The following is an 8,007-nucleotide window of genomic DNA, read 5'->3' as shown; positions in this document are numbered from 1 at the left end:
AGTATCCTGTACCTGCCTTCTCTCCATACCCCCTGATCCCCTTAACCACAAGGGCCACATCTAACTCCCTCTTAAATATAGCCAACGAACTGGCCTCAACTACCTTCTGTGCCAGAGAATTCCAGAGATTCACCACTCTGTGTGAAAAATGTTTTTCTCATCTCGGTCCTAAAAGACTTCCCCCTTATCCTTAAAGTTTCAATTCCCATACCGGGAGTCGAACCCGGGCCGCCTGGGTGAAAACCAGGAATCCTAACCACTGGACCATATGGGAGATTGCTTGCTGGTGTGCGATAAGGATGAAAGAAGTGTGAATTGTGGTCAGAGGAAGGAATGTAGGTGGAAGTGGTGGGGAGAGGAGAAATGGGTGTGTGAGTTCAGATGGTGCTCAGGGGAGGGAGTGGAGGAGGGCGTTATCTACACTTGGTCTTGCTGATGTAAAGGAAGCCACATAGGAAACACCATATGCAGTAGATGACATTAGAGGTGCACGTGAACTCTGCCTTACCTGGAAGCAGGGGTGGAAAACCCGGGGGGGCCAGAGGGGACACGTCCCCCCCATGTTTTGAGAGGTGGGGGACATCCCCCCCAATATTTTGTGATCCCGATTTTAAAATCTCCGCTTTCCGCGAGGAGATGGGGTGGGGGTGGGACTGCTGATCGAGGGCGCGATGATTGGAGGAGGGAGGAGTGGGGACCTGAGGATAGAGTGTGGCGATTGGAGGAGGGAGACGTGGCACAGACCTGCACCTCATCCGCAGGCAGGATCGATCCCAGCTGGGTCTCCAGCGCTGTCCCGAGTGCCCCCCCCCCCCCCCACCAGAGAGTGGTCAGAGAGGTTGGGAGTTAGACTCTGCCTGTCCCGCCAGGTTAACCTCCCTGGACTTGCGGGAAATATGGCCAGCGCGGAGAAGCAGCGATGGTGGCCCATAAGTCCAGACAGGGCTGTAGTTAACCCGCTGAGACAGGCAGAGTTGAGATTGAGCCTACGAAGCTTCGTGCGTGCATGTGAGTGCACTCATGAGCGCGCGGCCGTCAAAAATTGTGTGCCCCCTGTCCCCTCCATGTTTTGATAGTTAGTTCCGCTCTTGCCTGGAAGGACTGTTGGGATCCCTGGATGGAGGCGAGTGACCGGGTATAGGTTACATCTCCTGTGGTTGCAGGAAAAGTACATGGGGAAGGGTTGGGCTTGGATTCGAATGGATGAGTGAACCAAGTGGTTGCAGAGGGAGTAGTCTCTGCGGACGGCGGAAAGGGGTGAGCATGGGAAGGTGTGATTGGTGGTGTTCCTTTTACGTGCATATGTTTGCCATATGGGTTTGTCCATGTCCGTGATTGACTTTCTAGTGACACTAAATAAGCAATACATTGCAGATAGATATGAAGGGCAAAGCAAATAGCATTTCGTGCCCATTTACACAAATTTGGGTTGCTTTGATAGACGTTTAAGAATAGGGTGGTACACTTGAAACAAGAATTTATTTTCAAATTCTGGCATTGTTGCCAATAATGGGGTCATCTAATGTAATTTAGTGTCTTCACTGGTTGAAAATTTAATTCCGTCTATGTTAGGATAAATGGTGCAAATTACCCTGCGTGATATAAGAAATGCAAAATATACACGAGGAGTGCTATTTTTAGCACAATTGCTGCCAGAACCATTGAAATAATTTTAGAGCGAGAAGCAGCAATCTTTACTTGTAAAGACCTTTTACAAGATGCTTATTGCACCGAAGCAAAACAATTAGGATCCACAATGGAAAGAAATAAGAAATTGAAGGATGATTAGCAAATAAAAATGATAAAAGTGAAGAAGCAAACGTTGCAATCTATTAATATGGTGCATTGTCATCGCTGCCAAAGTGGAAGAAGTAAAAAGTAAACAAAGAATATCTTTAGAATGGATTGGCATGTTACAAAGCTAACAAGTGAAAAAGTAATTTATTTTGAAATTGAAAGTTTGTCCAATCTATCAATGTTTTATCTGTTGGAACAGTAAAACATTGTGTTTGATTTGAGAACCATTCAGAACTCAATTTTTTGAACAGAATACAGGGCCTACAGTCCTCAATATTATTGCCAAGTTAAACTATTCTCCTCTGACTGCATGTGATCTATATCCTTTCATTCTCTGCATATCCATCTGCCTATCCCAAAACCCCTTAATGCCACTATTGTACCTGCCTCCACCACATCAGGCAGCTTGTTGCAGACTCCCACCCTCTCTAAAAACCTGTATACATCTCTCATTTAAACTTTGCCCTGCTCACCTTAATGCTTTGCTCTAACCTTTTCTACTCTGAGAAAATGGTTCTTTCTATCTACTCTATCAATGCTTCTAATTACTCTATATCAGGTGTGTGTGTGTGTACATGTGCGTGTGTGTATATATTTATCACAAACTGCGGAGCTCCACTGGTCACAGGCCTGCAGCCAGGAAAAATATCCTTCCAGCTCTACCGTCTTCTTTCAGCAAGCCAGTTCTGAATTCAAGTGACCAAGTCATCACGGATCTCATTCTTCTTCAGGGACTTTAATAAAAGCCTCAGTAAAATACATATAGACAACATTCACTGACCTATACTCATCAATCACCTTTGACACTCCCTCCCTCCCTCCCTCCCACCTACCCACCCATCCATCCATCCATGAATTCTGGTCAATGGTCATTTCTCAAGTGAAAACACCTTTTTTCTTTCTAGATTGCTTCAAATATTTCCTCATTATTCATTCCTCTTTCATTTCTTTCCACCTATACTCCAGATAATGACTACAGCCAGCAAGATATTTTGTGTTGTAAAGTGCTTCAAAAAACATATTTACCCACATAGGGAATTTTATTTCAGAATGCACAATAAGCAAACCAATACATTTACGCTGGAGTTTTGATATTTTTCTTAACTAAGAAGAACATGGAGTTAATCAAGTAAATAGTTGGCACAAAGTAATCTAAGTAGTTAGAGCAGAACCAATTTGCTTTATCAGCTCCACAGCTGCAAAAAAGAGTGACTGTTGCATGGTTTATTATTTGTTCATAATGTGGTCAAGATTGCTATGGATTCTTCAGATCAATAATGGGATAGTTAGTGATCAAGGTGTTACACTAAACTCAATAGCTACAAAAAGCAATTTAGTTGAAATGATTAAGTAGACTTACTCATATACTTTATGTTGACCTTCCAAATTTTCACAACCTAGATAATCACCAAAATGTGCTGCATTCTTCAATAAAATAGAAAATTCAGTAAATTTCACGACAAGTAGACATTATGTAGATTACATTGAGTGGTCAGGTCTGTGACATTAGGTCTAGCTCTGAGGCACAGTGATGAAGGGCGACGGCATACAACGATTGTTATAGGAGGCCTGTTGGTTAGGGAGGCGGACAGCAAATAGTTTGTGACCACAAACAGGACTCCAGGGTGGGCATGTTGTCTCACTTGTGCCAGGGTCGAGGATGTCTTGGAGCAGCTGCAGAACATTCTCAAGGAGGAGGGGCAAGAAGCGAGAGGTCATTGTGCATGTTGGCACAAATTGTGAAGATAGTGCACATTCACTCACTCATGCATGAATGAGGCGGGGAAAACGGTTAAAAACCAGGACCTGGAGGGTAGTAATCTCCTGATCATCCTGTGCCACACATGGGTGAGGATAGGAACAAGAGGATAGGACAGATACATGGGTGGTCGAGGAGTTGGTGGAGGGAGCAGGGATGTAGATTTTTGCAACATTGAGATCCCTTCTGTGCCAGGCTCCTCAGCTGAGTTCTTGTATCGAGACAGATTCTTAACTTACCGAAGACAGACACAAAATACTGGTGTAACTCAGCGGGACAGGCAGCATCTCTAGAGAGAAGTAATGGGTGACATTCTAGGTCGAAACCATTCTTCAGACTGCTAATTGATAATTATATTGATAGACATTCCACACAGATAATTGATGAAGGCAGTAGGTGGACTTCAGTGAGGCTGCTGACAAGATCCCGCATGGTAATTTGGACCAGAAGGTTAAGGGTCAAGGGAACCAAGGTGTGTATGTAACCTGAATCCAAATTTGTTTTGATGATAGAGGATGATTATCTGCCTGGTTGGGCTGCCTTCCCTGCCTCATTTAGTCTCTCCAACTTTGCTGCACCAAGCCTAAAAGGATAAACTGTCAATGTTGGTCACATTTGCCTTCCATAGAAACTCACAAACTCTCATACAAACTGCACACTAAACAACGCTATAACAAGAGAGTCAGCAGATAATTACAAGGCAGTGGTACCAAATAAGGAATACATTTACAATATATTACACATTTTATATTATCTGTTATTGACCACTGAGTTGGCAAAGATGTCAAACAAAGCGCATACCTAGATCCACAATTAACTATGCAGGGCGAGACGGAGGTGGAAGCTGACACAACAGTCACTTTCAAATAAATACACACATTGCTTCACTTTGCAGAGTTTTGACCAATGAGAGACATCTACTAAAATAATAAATTGTGCATGGTTAAAATTCTGCTTTAGACAATTCAAAAATTCAAAAGAGGATTAAAAGAACAAATGATCAAAAGCCAAGAATGTGCAAAGGTTGTTCAATCTCTTAAACTCATTTTGTTTGCAGACAAATAATATTTCTATCCCTTGGGCTCGAAGCTGCCTTGTTTCCATCTGGTCGGGGGAGGTTTTTGAAGTAGTGAATTAGTCCAATGTGGGAGCTGAGAGTCTTCAAGAATTTTTGATTATCAGTTATTGGTACGTAATTTAAATAACTTTTGTTCTGGCTGTAATTTATTTATCCACTTTAGTTAATATGTAAATTGCATTTGTTAATATGAAACTGCCAATTGGAATTAAAATATCCACTCATTTTAGGATTTTTTTGTAGTTGTTTTATTTACGGAATTAAATTCTATGTATTTTTTCAAAAACAATCTCTTACAAGGTTATAATTGTTAGTATTGTCTGTATTTTTGTTAAATCTGTATAAGCAAGTTCAGTATTCTGAAAAATGCAGGGAATCATGGGATTTTCCAAAGGTCATTCACCATAAAGAGAAAGGGAATGAAGCGCTGGCTGAAGAAACTGTATAGATTCTCATCTTTATTCAAAGTTTATGTGTAAAACTTTCATCCCCCCCCCCCCAATTGAACAGGTATTGGGAGAGCGGGGTGTAACAGTGAGAGAGAGCGGGCAGATGCGAGTGGGAGACAGGGGAGAGCGCATACACAGCCAACATTCTCACTCTCAAATAAGGGACAAAGGGTCAAAATAAGGGACTAATTCCCGGCAGCAATTCGTTGACTGACTCGGCCGTTGCTTGGTGAATGATGAGTTGGGCCGTGTGCTGGACTGCACACAAAGCCCAGTCGGTGGGCCAGCTGAGGAGTTTTGGCTCGCAACATTGCGCGCAAATTCTGGCACCCCATCCAGCTCATTAACCGATGATTGGCCATGAGAAGGAGGGGCGGTGGTGTCAGCGGTCAGCAAAGTTGCAAAGGCTGGACAGCAGCCGGGCTGCCGTCGACGGGGCCACTGCTGCTGCATTCCATGGACTACGTCGGGATGGGTGAGGCGGGGCTGGATGTGGGTCTCCGACCCGACAGTCCCCTCGACCCGAGTAGTAGCAATCAAATACGGGACATGGGCGGTCCCGTACGGGACAAACCAATTTAGCCCAATATACGGGATGTCCCGGCTAATACGGGACAGTTGGTAACCACATACACAGAATCGCACCTCATCCGCAGCCAAGATCAAACCCGGGTACCCGGCACCGCAAGCGCTGCCGAACTGCCACTGGACTGCCCAGTTCATTCCCCCCCCCCCCCCCCCGAGTGCCCCATCCCCACAAAGGGGGTGGCCAGAGACCCCAGACCAATAACACCAGCGACGCCAGACACACAGACAGCGCAGAGAAGTAGCACCAACCCCAGCTCAACTACAACTATCCCGCTGGGCCAACCAACAGCCCCGGAATGACGGGACACCAGCAGCCATAGCCAGCATGGAGAAGATGCAGCCCAAACGCTAACTCCAGCCCCCGCCAGCTGCGAGGGGACAACCGGCAGCCACTGGACAAGGAGAGGGACGGGACACCCGGGAGGGGATGGGGATGGCCCAGCAGCCTCCGACCCCGACCACAGACGAGCACGATCTCGATCTCAATCACTCACCAAAGCATAAAGCAATAAAAACAACAAAAATAATCTTAGCTTTTAACAAAGGAACAATAAATACAAATAATTCATAGTTTGAAAGCAGTATTTTCATACCTAGAAGAATCAAAACTGGAAAAAATGGATGTAATGGGGTGATTTTTCAGTAAGTGTCTACTTTGGTGTCCTGCTACTTTGATGCTGTATATAAGGAAAATCTATAATTCTATCCCATTTCTTCCTTTTCTATATTGTTAATAAACATAATCCTATGTTCCTGCCATGTGCCATTTGTCCAAATGATATGGCCAGACATGGCCTTCTGGCATGACCATCCTGGGCTAATGGCTTGGACCACCATTCCCGTCACGCCACGGCACCTCTGTAACATAAGGAACAGAAGTTTAGGGGTGACATGAGGGGGAACTTCTTTACTCAGAGAGTGGTAGCGGTGTGGAATGAGCTTCCAGTGGAAGTGGTGGAGGCAGGTTCGTTGGTATCATTTAAAAATAAATTGGATAGGCATATGGATGATAAGGAGGGTTATGGTATGAGTGCAGGCAGGTGGGACTAAGGGAAAAAAGATGTTCGGCATGCTTGTAGGGCCGAGATGGCCTGTTTCCGTGCTGTAATTGTTATATGGTTATATGGTTATATGGTTATAACCCCCGATCTCCATCGAGCTCCATCTCCAGCTTATCTTTTCTTCCCTAACGCTAACCCTAACACTAAAGCTTACCCTAATGCTAACGGCAACGCTTGCCCAGCCTCCAGTTCCCAGCTCCCAGCTGGATGTGGAGAGGGACATCGGATCACGGGAAGATGCGACGGCTGTGACGGCTTTGTATGCAGGAGATGGAGCTGGAGCTGCTGGAGATGGAGCTGGAGCTGCTGGAGATGGTGATTGGGGGTAAGTTACTCTAGCCCCAACCCCAGCCCCATCCCCCACCGGGTAACAAGGGCTGAAGAAGGCCAGGCATGGAGAGAGACATCAGGTCACGGGAAATGCGACGGCTTTGTGTCTGGGTGGAGATGGAGCTGGAGCTGCTGGAGATGGAGCTAGAGCTGCTGGAGATTGGTGGTAAATAACCCCAGCCCCAGCCACAACCCCAACCCCAACACCAGCCCCAACCCCAACCCCAACCCCCCAACCCCAACCCCAACCCCAACCCCAGGCCCAACCCCAACCCCAACCCCAACCACAACCCCAACCCCAACACCAACCCCAACCCCCCAGCCCCACCCAACCCCAACCCAACCCCAACCCCAACCCCAACACCAGCCCCAACCCCAACCCCAACCCCAACCCCAACCCCAACCCCAACCCCAGCCCCAACCCCAACCCCAACCCCAACCCCAACCCCAAACCCCAACCCCAACCCCAACACCAGCCCCAACCCCAACCCCAGGCCCAACCCCAACCCCAGCCCCAACCCCAACCCCAACCCCAACCCAACCCCAGCCCCAACCCCAACACCAGCCCCAACCCCACACCAAACTCCAGCTCCAACACCAGCCCTAAAGATAGTTTTACACATCTTCATCACGTGACACTCCCAAATGTGATCATCACCACCATGCTGAGTCATATGAGTATTTTATGCTAATAATGTGTAAAATAATTAAATAATGAGCATACAAATTATTAATTTTAATTGATAAAATGAACAGTATGCTTCTGCCTATTCATCTGATGTTAATATTGTTTTAGAGGAAGTTGGTGAAAAGATATGTGACGGTTACCATTCTTGCTGAAAATCACCACTTTTTCCAGCAGTAAACTGTTACGAAGGTTTAAAATCAATGCGTTAGACTGAAAAGTTTTTTTTGTGGTTTATTTAAGGAAGATATTCTATAATT

General features: G+C 45.8%; 1 non-coding gene across 1 annotated transcript; it reads right to left on the bottom strand.

Annotated features, from left to right (window-relative positions):
• Positions 1-202: 202 nt before the first annotated feature.
• On the bottom strand, positions 203-274 carry trnae-uuc (transfer RNA glutamic acid (anticodon UUC)). The gene has a single exon. It is a non-coding gene; the product is annotated as a tRNA-Glu (tRNA).
• Positions 275-8,007: the final 7,733 nt, after the last annotated feature.

Source organism: Leucoraja erinacea, chromosome 5, assembly GCF_028641065.1.
Source record: "Leucoraja erinacea ecotype New England chromosome 5, Leri_hhj_1, whole genome shotgun sequence".
Lineage (NCBI taxonomy): Eukaryota > Metazoa > Chordata > Chondrichthyes > Rajiformes > Rajidae > Leucoraja > Leucoraja erinaceus.
The sequence above is the reverse complement of the archived record's forward strand: the minus strand, read 5'-3'. Positions and strand labels throughout refer to the sequence as shown.